Raw genomic sequence first — 13,892 nt, forward strand, 5'->3', positions numbered from 1 at the left:
AATCAAAAATAAAATACAGTAGTCTCATTCTATCACATTATACATGCTACAGTTATTTAATTGCATTATATTTAAATACACCAACTTTACCAAGAGCCAGATCTTTTATATTATAATTTTAAATTCCCAATATCCTTTTATTTTAATTGTAGTATATGTCTAAGACTATTATTCTGCATCATACCAGACCAGAAAGAAGATATATTGAATATTATTATAAATACTAAATTTCTTGAATTAAGTGAAAGACATTTTCCTCTTTTTCTTTTCTATAGTATTTATAGAAACCCTAGTTTAAGCACAAGATATACATGGAGGAAAATAATTTATCTCAAATAGATGCCTCAGTATATCTTGAAACTTACTACCCGTTAGCTTGCACAAATTAATTTTGTTGTACCACATCACAATTTTCAGAATGGCTGTCATTAAAAACTCTACAAATGTCAGATACTGTAGAGGACACAGAATAGGGAGCCCTCCTACACTGTTGGTGGGAATGTAAGTTGGTATACCTACTAAGGAAAACTGTAATAGCTCTGAAGGTGAAAGTGAAAGTGAAAGTCACTCAGTCATGTCTGACTCTTTGCGGCCCTTTGGACTATACAGTCCATGGAATTCTTCAGGCCAGAATACTGGAGTGGGTAGCCGTTCCCTTCTCTAGGGGAGAAGTAGCTCTTAGTTTCCTCAGAAAACAGGGAAATAGAGCTACCATATGATCTAGCAATCCCACATCTGGGCATATATATAGGCAAAATTGAAAAATATACATGCACCCCTGTGTTCATAGCAGCACTATTCAAAATGGCCAAGATTTGGAAACAAACTAAATGTTCATTGACAGATGAATGGATAAGGAAGATGTCATACAGATAAGCAGTGAAATACTACCTAGCATAAGTAAGGATGGAATAATATCATTTGCAGCAACATGGATAAAACTAGATATTATCATACCCAGTGAAGTAAGTTAGAAAGAGAAAGATAAATGCCATGTGATATCACTTGTATCTGGAATCTAAAATATGACACCAATGAACCTATATATGAAACAGAAACAGAGTCATGGACATAGAGAACAAACTGCTTGTTGCCAGCGGGGAGAGGGTTGGGGGAAGGATGCGGTGGGAGATTGCAGGTCACAGATGTAAGGTACTAAGTATATAATGAATAAATAACAAGGTCCTACTGTATAGCAGAGAGAACTATATTCAGTATCCTGTGAAAAACCATAGTGGAAAAAAACAAAGAAATGAATGTAATTGTATAACTGAATCTCTTCACTGCACAACAGAAATTAACACAACACTGTAACTCAACTGTACTTCAAGAAAAAAAAAAGTCTGCTAAATCAGATACATTATACATGCTGAATGTATATTTTAGGGATTTTGTTTTTATGAAACCAAGCTTGTAGAATATAAGGACAAAATACTAAACTACTGACATACCAGAGAATAAGATGTGATTATTTATAGCAAGTCAGGAAGCTATCACTAAGCTTGTGAAAACAACTTACCGTTATAGAACAACTATAATTTCAAAGAGTAAACTAGGACAAAAAAGCACATGTAGGGAGTGGTGCTTTGTTTTCCAGAAAGCCTATCATTTAATATTCCTTTCATTGCAGACAGGTTAGCAGGTCATATATTTCTGAGAAGGCAGCTTATACTTTACCATTTCTTCTCAGTAGCTGAGGAGCTTCCCTGGTGACTCAGATGGTAAAGTGTGCCTTCTCTGAAAGTCCTTCAGTCACGTCCAACTCTTTGTGATCCCATAGACTATAGCCTACCAGGCTCCTCCATCCATGGGATTTTCCAGGTAAGAATGCTGGAGCGGGTTGCCATTTTCTTCTCCAGGGGATCTTCTCAACCCAGGGATCAAACCTGGGTCTCCTGCATTGTAGGCAGATGGTAAAGCACCTGCCTACAATGGAGAAGACCTGGGTTCAATCCCTGGGTTCGGAAGACCCCCTGGAGAAGGGCATGGCAACCCACTCTAGTATTCTTGCCTGGAAAATTCCATGGACAGGGGGGCCTGGTGGGCTACAGTTCATGGGGTTGCACAAGAGTCAGACATGACTGAGTGACTGACTAACACACTCAGTAGCTGAGTGGCATTCCAGAAGATGACTCTAGAAATGTCAGTGTGCTTAATGATAGAACAAACCATGAATGGATTGTATTAAAACTAAATAAGACTGGCTTTACCTAACAAAATGACAATAAAAACATTAATAATTTCTCCTTTGTCTTCTGGCTACAAAATTAGCATATAATAAAATTTTCCATGGATTCAGAAGCAAGGAAATACAAAAAGAGCCAAAGATGTTGTGTCTATACAGCTTTATTGCCATCAAAGCCTTCACTATCTGTACCTTCTTCTCCACCCTGTGACATCTGGCCCACTGGACAAAACTACATTTCCCTCTCTTTTAAAATAAATTCTCAGTTTGTAAAAACGTCTACATTTAAGGTTCTAATTCTCTTGGTGTTTTCTATGGTTCTTTACTTTTTTTATTCCATTTCCTGGTATACAAATAACAAGCACTAGCTTATGAATACAGAGAAGGCAATGGCACCCACTCCAGTACTCTTGCCTGGAAAATCCCATGGACGGAGGAGGCTGGTGGGCTGCAGTCCATGGGGTGGCTAAGAGTCGGACACGACTGAGTGACTTCACTTTCACTTTCATGCACTGGAGACGGAAATGGCAACCCACTCCAGTGTTCTTGCCTGGAGAATCCCAGGGTTGGGGGAGCCTGGTGGGCTGCTATCTATGGGGTCGCACAGAGTCGGACACGACTGAAGCGACTTAGCAGCAGTAGCAGCAGCTTATGAATAAGAGATGAACCACAGATCATTTCATAGCAATGTCTTAGATAGGTCTGGGCTCATAGATAGCTACTCAGATACAATCAGTCTGTGTGCAATATTTTTTTAATAATCAACTTCATGAAGTTGTGTACCACGTATGTATTTACAATGTAGTAGACGTGCACTTAACTTTCACTTGTCCTAATTAACACACTTATTTCCATTTTTCTTTTAAAATATATTGACTTGTACCCATAGCATTTGTATGTATAAAGATACTTTATTACATTTGTACACTTCTCCCACTAGTTGAATGTTTACCAGCAGTTAGTTCTATTTCCAGACCTGTTTATTGTCAATTGCATTTGTTGTTTTAATCTGGAAAATTGATTAAAATATTGTATAGGCTGATGAACTCTGAAAAAAGAGAAGATTAATTCAATGACACATCTCTATAAGCAAGTCATATATACATCTTACATTTTCCAAAAGGGCTCTACAGAATGAGACTGAACTGAATTTAAATTCAAACTTTAAAACTAGAGCAACATTTAAAAGTTATAAACTGATTTGTTTGTTTTACTGATCTATCTTTGATTTCTCACATTTATTAGTGGTTTTAATATTGCAACTAGTGGGCTAATTATTAATTTCTGTAATAAAAATAAATGCAATAGGAAAGAGTTATGTTTCTGTGAAACACATTTTGAACCAATAGAGGAACTCTCAGGGTTATTCATTTCCTTTGCTACCTCTGTCAGATGTTCCGGTACTTTAATCTGTGATGAACATGGGGAGGTATAATTGTGTATATTTAACAGCACATCTTTCTGTGCTCATGTCTGGTGAACTGGAAATTAAACTTCAGCTATAGTTGTACTTTGTGGGTTTTTTTGAGATACAGTAATCCCATTGTAGTAAAATGCTGATTGAAAGAAGTTCACTGGAAACATTTGTTAAGTGTTTGCTAGAGTAAGTTAAGGGTTTACTATTGACACATTTTTGGTCAAACGAGATCTGAATCTGATATCCTCTGCTTTTAATCTAAGCACTGTTGAGAGGTCACTTTCCTGTCTATTTAGATGAACTAAACATGTCAAAAATTTTTGGGCTCCAAAATCACTGCAGATGGTGACAGCAGCCAAAAGACGCTTGCTCCTTGGAAGAAAAACTATGACCAAGGTAGACAGCATATTAAAAAGCAGAGACATTACTTTGGCAACAAAGGTCCATCTAGTCAAACTATGGTTTTTCCAGTAGTCATGTATGGATGTGAGAGTTGGACTATAAAGATGGGTGAGCACTGAAGAATTGATGCTTTTGAACTGTGGTGTTAGAGAAGACTCTTGAGAGTCCCTTGGACTGCAAGGAGATCCAACTAGTCCATCCTAAAGGAAATCAGTCCAGAATATTCATTGGCAGGACTGGTGCTAAACCTGAAACTCCAATACTTTGGCCACTTGATGCAAAAAACTGACTCATTTGAAAAGACCCTGATGCTGGGAAAGATTGAGGGCAGGAGGAGAAGGGGATGACAGAGGATGAGATGGTTGGATGGCATCACCAACTCAATGGACATGAGTTTGAATAAACTCCAGGAGTAGGTGATGGACAGGCTGGCCTGGCGTGCTGCAGTCCACGGGGTCGCAAAGAATCGGACATGACTGAGTGACTGAACTGAACTGAAACATGTTGAATAGGTTTCACTTGGACAGAAATTACAAGTAACAGAATATGTTAATTTTACCAATGGAGATACTGAGTCTGAGAAATAAAGACACAGAGATTATTATCTAAAAGTATAAACATAAATCCAGTTGGAAATAATCCATCTGGGAAAGACAAAAGAGGGTTCCAAGATAGTCACCAGTATAAAAAAGAAACACAAAGACATAAAATCTGAGTACAACACATATTTAGATAGGTGGATAAGTAAAAGCAGTTATCGAGAGGGAGTTTTAAAATAACTATATTTATTGATTTCTGCGGTGTGGATTCTCACCTGCGGATATTTCTCAGATCTTTCCCTTTTAGGTTTGACTTTTGTGAATATTAGAAAAATTTGAACTAACTGATTAATTAAACTTGTTAAGTGCCTTGCTTGATGCCATCTTCCCAGATCAGCAACGTAAGGAGAATGAAACTGAGAGCACCATTACCCCTGTATTTCTTACACCCTAGGTAAATTCTTACTTTTTGACTATTATAGTCCTATTGGCTTCTAAGAATAAAAATAACATTTTTAGGCAGAGCTTCCCCTCCTGTCATAGCTGAGGTAAGGATGAATATTTAAACAGGACTTTAATTTCATTTTAGCCTGCCCAAGGCAGAGAGAAAGCATAGACAGACAATTCTCTCAGGATCAGGTCCCTATATTTTCCCATCTTCTGGCTTGCCTTGTTGTAGAAATGTATACATTTCCATCTTTATCTTTACTACCTGAACATCCACATTTTAAAATAAATGCTCAAAAGTCTGTTCCTGAGAAATCATAATCTCAAGAGTAGTTATACTTTCCTCTCAAAAGCCAAAGTTGAAATTTTACTTTCAGTTTTGTGCCTGGGAAAGTCTTCTGTAAACAATTGATACCAAGAATATCCATCTCCTTCAGATATTTCTTTAACTTATTTCTAATTTCTATGAGAAAAGCTGTGTAAGAATGCATATGTGGTTAACAAAGTGAACAACGTGATATAGCAGTTAGTGAAATATTAGATAGCCATTAATTTATTTGACAGATATTGTACAGCAAAGTAGATTTAAGGAATTTTTTTAAAGTTCTTTTTAATTTTTCTGTTCACTTAAAAAAAGTATTTATTTTTATTGGCATATAGCTGATTTACAATGTTGTATTAGTTTCTGTTATATAGCAAAGTGAATCAGTCATGCATATATTAATACCTATATCTACTTTCCTTTAGACTCTATTTCCGTATAGGTCATTGCACACGTATTGTCAGTTGTGTATGACCGTGTGATCCTGTAGACTGTAGCCTCTGACTCCTCTGTCCTTAGGACATTTCAGATGGGTAATAACTCATTGAGTAGAGTTATTGAGTAGAGTTTCCCTGTTACACAATAGGTCCTTATTAGCTATCTACTTTGTGTATAGTGCTGTGTATATGTGTTTTAATCTTTTGATAGTAAATTATTAAAGAGAATATATCCCTGTGGTTATTTATGTTTAAATCTCTGTCTGCCCCTGATTTCACTGTAGCTAATAAGATCATGTCTTTGCTCAAAATCATAGCTAGAATTAGTACATTTCAACTCTTAAGAGAGGAGAAATACCATGAAATGTAATCTTTTAATTCATAAAAATATTTATTAGAGCTTACTATATGCTGGTGCTCTTTTAGTTTATGCATATCCAAAACATATAAGCAAACAAACAAAAAAACAGGTCTTGCTTAGAAGTAACTGCTATGTTAATAGAAGAAAGGAAACTAAGGTAATTAATAGTGTGATAATGAAGTAAAATAAACTTCTATCAGAAATATTATTTTTGTACTTAGAAAAAATTTAAAACTGAAATTAAAATATTTGAAATGATGAGTGGAGTTTTTAAATATATGTATTGTTTTCAATTTTATAAATGTTTCAAATACTTTGATAATAACATGTGAATATACAATATCACAACTCATAAAATCTGGCATATTTATTCAGTATAATTTTATTAATTGCACAAGTAGCAGCAACAGAATTAATAGATGATGTGACCAGAGTACTGAGTAATTAGAATGAGAATGTTAAAATTAGATCATTAACCGCCTGTCTTTTTGCCTAATGATTAGGTATCCACTGAAACTAGAAACAAAGGAAGGAATAATAAATTCAGTAAAGAGTTGTGTTTAATTGCACATAGTGAGTTTGTATAATAGAAAGCTAAAAAAAATAGAGGGGGTCTTGGGAAAGATTATAATTTATATGGAATGCAGAGTTTATTTAGTTGGAATTACTGTTAACTGAAAAAAGATAAAATAAAAAGAGCTACTGTACAAGTCTCTCTTACTTGAAACATCGCTGTTCATTGTTAACTTTCTCAAAAGGGTAGAATCATATACTGTCATAGAAATCTTACGGAATATCACAAGTTTTCACTGGTGATTGCAGATGTGATGCTTATTTCTAGTTTTCCCTTCTAGATCCAATCTCTGTTCTTTGCCCTCCTATGTGCCCTGGGGAGATATGATCTTCATGAACTGCATCAGGGAGCCCTTTTACCTCTAGCTTGCTTTTGCATTTTTAACAAAAGGCATACACTTACAGTAACAAGGGAAAAGGGCAAATGAAGAGGTAGGGTATTTTTGCCAGTCTCTATCCCTCCAGAGTGGACAGGAGGTAGGTCTGTTCATCCTGTGGGCCCTCCCACATTTACACCCATTTTGGGGAAGCAGTTAACTACTCTGTGGGCTGGTGACCTCACACTTAGGAACTAGGAGTGTCTAGCCCTGGGTGCTTCACACTTCATTTGATTTTTTATATCCTTTGTCACATCTTTAGACTTTCCTGGTAGCTCAAGAAGCAGCAGTTAGAACTGGACATGGAACAACACACTGGTTCCAAATAGGAAAAGGAGTACGTCAAGGCTGTGTATTGTCACTCTGCTTATTTAACTTATATGCAGAGTACATCATGAGAAATACTGGGCTGGATGAAGCACAATCTGGAATCAAGATTTCGGGGAGAAATATCAATAACCTCAGATATGCAGATGACACCACGCTTATGGCAAAAGTGAAGATGAACTAAAGAGCCTCTTGATGCAAGTGAAAGAGGAGAGTGAAAATGTCGACCTTAAGCTCAGCATTCAGAAAACTAAGATTATGGCATCTGGGCCCATCACTTTATGGCAAATAGATGGGGAAACAGTGGAAGCAGAGACACACTATTTTTTTGTGCTCCAAAATCACTGCAGATGGTGACTGCCACCATGAAATTAAAAGACGTTTGCTCCCTGGAAGAAAAGTTATGACCAACCTTGACAGCATATTAAAAAGCAGAGACATTACTTTGTCAACAAAAGTCCATGTAGTAAAAAGCTATGATTTTTCCAGTAGTCATGTATGGATGTGAGAGTTGGACTATAAAGAAAGCTGAGCACTGAAGAATTGATGCTTTTGAACTGTGATGTTAGAGAAGACTCTTGAGAGTCCCTTGGACTGCAAGGAGATCCAACCAGTCCATCCTCAAGGAGATCAGTCCTGAGTATTCATTAGAAGGACTGATGCTGAAGCTGAAACTCCAATACTTTGGCCACCTGATGTGAAGAGCTGATTCTTTGGAAAAGACCCTGATGCTGGGAAAGACTGAGGGCAGGAGGAAAATGGGATGACAGAGGACAAGATGCTTGGATGGCATCACCAACTCAATGGACATGCTGCAGCTGCCACTGCTGCTAAGTTGCTTCAGTCATGTCTGACTCTGTGCGACCCCATAGACAGCAGCCCACCGGCCTCCCCCATCCCTGGGATTCTCCAGGCAAGAACACTGGAGTGGGTTGCCATTTCCTTTTCCAGTGCATGAAAGTGAAAAGTGAAAGTGAAGTCTCTCAGTCGTGTCTGACTTCTAGCAACCCCATGGACTGCAGCCTACCAGGCTCCTCCATCCATGGGATTTGCCAGGCAAGAGTACTGGAGTGGGTTGCCATTGCCTTCTCCCAATGGACATGAGTTTCAGTAAACTCCTGGAGTTTGTGATGGACAGGGAGACCTGGTGTGCTGCAGTCCATGGGGTCGAAAAGAGTTGGACATGACTGAGCAACTGAACTGAACTGATAACTCCTAAGCCCTAATGAAACTTTCTAGGTAGGTTTCATATCTAATCACATTTAAAGTCTTTTACATAACAAAATTGTTTATCTGATTCAGTATTTTGGGCTTCCCTGGTGACTCAGATGTTAAAGAATCTGTCTGCAATACAGGAGACCCAGGTCAATATCTGGGTCTGGAAGATTTCCTGGAGAAGTGAATGGCTACCCACTCCAGTATTCTTGCCTGGAGAATTCCATGGACAGAGGAGCCTGGTGGGCTACATTCCATGGGATTGTAAAGAGTTGGACACGACTGAGCAATTAACACACACAACTGGCAGTTGATTAAATCAAGTTAATTGTGGTAAGGTCATATTTTTTCTAAACACTTAACAGTATTTATATAATTAGTTTGTGAACTTTTTCATTATTTCTTGTCTCAAATCACTATTATACTGTTTTGAAATATAATATGATATAAATGCCTATGTATGTGGTATATGTGTTTGTTATCTATTATTGTATAGGAAGTTACCCCAAAATTTATTGGTTTAAACATCAAATGTTTACTATCTCATAATTTCTATGTTAGGAATTTAAAGTGAATGGTTTTAGCTAGCAGTGCCATGAAGTTGAATTCCAGATATTGGATGGGGCTGCAGTCATATGAAGACCCACCTGGTGTTGGAGGATCTATTTCCAACTTCATACTTCCTTATTGGCTATAGGCAGGAGGCTTCAGTTCCTTACCTCATAGACTTCTCCCTAAAACATGGCAGCTGACTTCATTCTGAAGCTCCCTAGAGCAAATAGGCAAAGAGATAAAAAGGAGAGAATTAGAGAAGCCAAAATATCTGAAGTTACATGTCATTTCTTCTGTCATATTCTATTAGTCATATACACCAGTGCTGACTCAGTGTAGAGGGACAACACAGACATGAATATGAGCAAGTGGAGATCATTGTGTCATCTTGGAGACTGGCTAACACAGCAAGTAATCTTTATACCAACATACATTTCATCAGACATCAAGGCATGTAAATACCGGTAGTTCTCAGGTCAGAGAACAATGAAGCACGTTGCTATTTGAGTTTGAAATTCCTTGATAACGGTACAAAGAATCCTGCAATACAAAAAAAGAAAAAAATTGTACAGGCAATGGGATTCAGTTAGAGAGACGGTGCTGCATTGTATTCTGTGTTACTTCTTTTCACTCTCAAATGATATTTAATGGGATTTTTCTGGGAATATGCTGATCGTGTACAAAGACCAGAAAATTTATATGCTTCTATCATCATCATTCTACAGATATGGTATGAGTCAAGCTGAGTAAAATATTAATAAATCTATAGGATCTTTAGCATTTGACATAAAAATGTGTAAATTATGAATTACATGCCCTTTAGTTAGTAAAGTTTTGTGTGTTTTATTTTACCCGATATCTTTAAGCACTCATTGTTTTTATTCATTTATCTCAAAAACTTTTTAACATAAGTTTAACTTTATAAGAGGTTTTATATGCCTAAAGAAATGTCAAGAAATAAAGATTTTTAAACTTAACACTCTTCCTCTTAGCGTGAAATTTGTTTTTCTCTTGTGACTGTTTCACTACATATTTATTGAAACTCTTATTTTCACAGTAACTAACATATTAAGATAGTAAAGGGGGTTCAATACATGGTAATCCAAGTCTATTCCCCGACCAGTAATGCTGAAGACTGAAGCTGAACGGTTCTATGAAGACCTCAAAGATCTTTTATAACTAACACCTCCAAAAGATATCCATTTCATTATAGGGGACTAGAATGCAAAGTAGGAAGTCAAGAAACATCTGGAGTAACAGGCAAATTTGACCTTGGAGTGCAGAATGTAGCAGGGCAAAGGCTAATAGAGTTTTACCAAGAGAATGCACTGGTCATAGCAAACACACCCTTCCAACAACACAAGAGAAGACTCTACACATGGACATCATCAGATGGTCAACACTGAACTCAGTTTGATTATATTCTTTGCAGCCAAAGATGGAAAAGCTCTATACAGTCAGTAAAAACAAGACTGGGAGCTGACTGTGGCTCAGATCATGAACAACTTATTGCTAAATTCAGACTAAAATTGAAAAAAGTGGGGAAAACCACTAGACCATTCAGGTATGACCTAAATCAAATCCCTTACAATTATACAGTAGAAGTGAGAAATAGACTTAAGGGACTAGATCTCATAGACAGAGTGCCAGAAGAACTATGGACAGAGGTTCGTTATATTGTACAGGAGACAGGGATCAAGACCATCCCCATAGAAAAGAAATGCAAAAAAGCAAAATGGCTGTCTGAGGAAGGCTTACAAATAACTGTGAAAGAAGAGAAAAGCAAAGGAGAAAAGGAAAAATATACCCATTTGAATGCAGATTTCCAAAGAATAGCAAGGAGAGATAAAAAAGCCTTCCTCAGCGATCAGTGCAAAGAAATAGAAGAAAACAACAGAATGGGAAAGACTAGAGATCTCTTCAAGAAAATTAGAGATACCAAGCGAATATTTCATCCAAAGATGGGCTAAATAAAGGACAGAAATGGTATGGACCTAACAGAAGCAGAAGATATTAAGAAGAGGTGGCAAGAATACACAGAAGAACTGTACAAAAAAGATCTTCATGACCCAGATAATCACAATGAAGTGATCACTGACCTAGAGCCAGACATCCTGGAATGTGAAGTCAAATGGGCCTTAGGAAGAATCACTATAAACAAAGCTAGTGCAGGTGATGGATTTCCAGTTGAGCTATTTCAAATCCTAAAAGATGATGCTGTGAAAGTGATGCACTCAGTATGCCAGCAAATTTGGAAACCTCAGCAGTGGCCACAGGACTGGAAAAGGTCAGTTTTCATTCCAATGCCTAAGAAAGACAATGCCAAAGAATGTTCAAATTACCCCACAATTGTACTCATCTCACACGCTAGTAAAGTAATGCTTAAAATTCTGCAAGCCAGACTTCAAGAATATGTGAACCATGAAATTCCAGATGTTCAAGCTGGTTTTAGAAAAGGCAGAGGAACCAGAGCTCAAATGGCCAACATCAGCTGGATCATTGAAAAAGCAAGAGAGTTCCAGAAAAACATCTATTTCTGCTTTATTGACTATGCCAAAGCCTTTGACTGTGTGGATCACAACAAACTGAGGAAAATTTTTCAAGAGATGGGAATACCAGACCACCTGACTTGCCTCTTAAGAAACCTGTATACAGGTCAGGAAGCAACAGTTAGAACTGGACGTGGAACAACACACTTGTTCCAAATAGGAAAAGGAGTATGTCAAAGCTGTATATTGTCACTCTGCTTATTTAACTTATATGCAGAATACATCATGAGGTATGCTGGACTGGATGAAGCACGAGCTGGAATCAAGATTGTTGGGAGAAATATCAGTAACCTCAGATATGCAGATGACACCACCCTTATGGCAGAAAGTGAAGAGGAACTAAAGAGCCTCTTGATGCAAGTGAAAGAGGAGAGTGAAAATGTTGACTTAAAGCTCAACATTCAGAAAACTAAGATCATGGCATCTGGCCCCATCACTTCATGGCAAATAGACGGGGAAACAGTGGAAACAGTGACAGACTTTATTTTTTGTGCTCCAAAATCACTGTAGATGTTAACCACAGCCATGAAATTAAAAGATGCTTACTCCTTGGAAGGAAAGTTATAACCAGCCTAGACAGCATATTAAAAATCAGAGACATTACTTTGCCAACAAAGGTCCATCTAGGCAAGGCTATGGTTTTCCCAGTGATCATGTATTGATGTGAGAGTTGTACTATAAAGAAAGCTGAGTGCCAAATAATTGATGCTTTTGAACTGTGGTGTTGGAGAAGACTCTTGAAAGTCCCTTGGACAGCAAGGAGATCCAACCAGTCCATTCTAAAGAAGATCAGTCCAGAATATTCATTGGAAGGATTGATGCTAAAGCTAAAACTCCAATACTTTGGCTACCTAATGTGAAGAACTGACTCATTGGAAAAGACCCTGATGCTGGGAAAGATTGAGGGCATGAGGACAAGGGGACGACAGAGGATGAGATGGTTAAATGGCATCATCGACCTAATGGACATGAATTAGAGTAAGCTCCATGAGTTGATGATAGACAGGGAGATCTGTCATACTGCGGTCCATGGGATCATGAAGAGTCAGACATGACTGAGCGACTGAACTGAACTGAAGGGGTTCTTTGCTTTGACCTTGGCAAATAACTTTAAATGAGCAACTCAAGTTAATTTAGTACAACTAGGTTTGTGTGTGTATGTGTGTGTGTGTGTGTGTAAGATCAGTCGTGTATGAATCTGTGATCCCGTGGACTGTAGCCCACCAGGCTTCTCTGTCCTTTTGATTTTCCAGGCAAGAATACTGGACTGGGTTGCCATCCTACTCCAAGGGATCTTCCTGACTCAGGAATCGAACCTGCTTCTCGTCTGTCTTCTTCAATGGTAGGTGGGCTCTTTCCCACTCTGACACCTGGGAAATCCATGGAATGTTGTTTTGTTTTTTTTTTAAATTCATGAGAAATTATTCTTCTAAGAAGTTTACTGTTATTTTCTAAGACAAAAATCAATATTTATCTTAGGTAATTAAGGTATTGATAAAGCCAGGTTCTCATTTTTTTCCATAAGTTAAAGATTTTTAATAAAGTTTGTTTCAGACCTAAACACATAACAGGCAAAATTGCAGCATCTATTATTGAAATGTGACATCGCAGCACAGTTCTGTGAGGTGCTGGAAATATTCTGACAAAAGTACTGAGAAATACATATATTGGACCCAAGTTTTCCCAGATCTGTGTTATTTACTAGGAAATGTTTCAAGTGAATTTTTACATACAGTTAATATTTCCAAAACTAAGCAGTGCTCATTTGTCAGAAAATATATTAAATCCTTTTCTCAATGATTGAGAAACTTAATTCATTCATCCACTCATTCAGCACACAATTATTGAGTATTTTAATATTAGGCCTTATGTTAGGAATTGGATGTAGAATACTGTTTGGAAATCTCAATGCATATTATCTACTCTCAAGAATTGCACAGACTAAGAAATGTAGAGAACATAAATAACAAAAATTGCATAAGGTAGCTGCTATTATAGTCGATGAAATAATAAGCAATTTTGCTATTGATAAGGGTATTCTCACTTGGGAGATGACATTTAAACTGAAACCTGAAGTATGAGAAATGCTGCCTAGGAGGATCTGGGGAAAGAGCATTCTTGGCAAGGAGAACAGCCAGTGCAAAGATTATGGTATATTTTAAGAATGTAAACCATCATGTGTAATAAAT

The sequence above is a fragment of the Bos javanicus genome, chromosome 7 (genome assembly GCF_032452875.1).
Source record: "Bos javanicus breed banteng chromosome 7, ARS-OSU_banteng_1.0, whole genome shotgun sequence".
Taxonomy (NCBI): domain Eukaryota; kingdom Metazoa; phylum Chordata; class Mammalia; order Artiodactyla; family Bovidae; genus Bos; species Bos javanicus.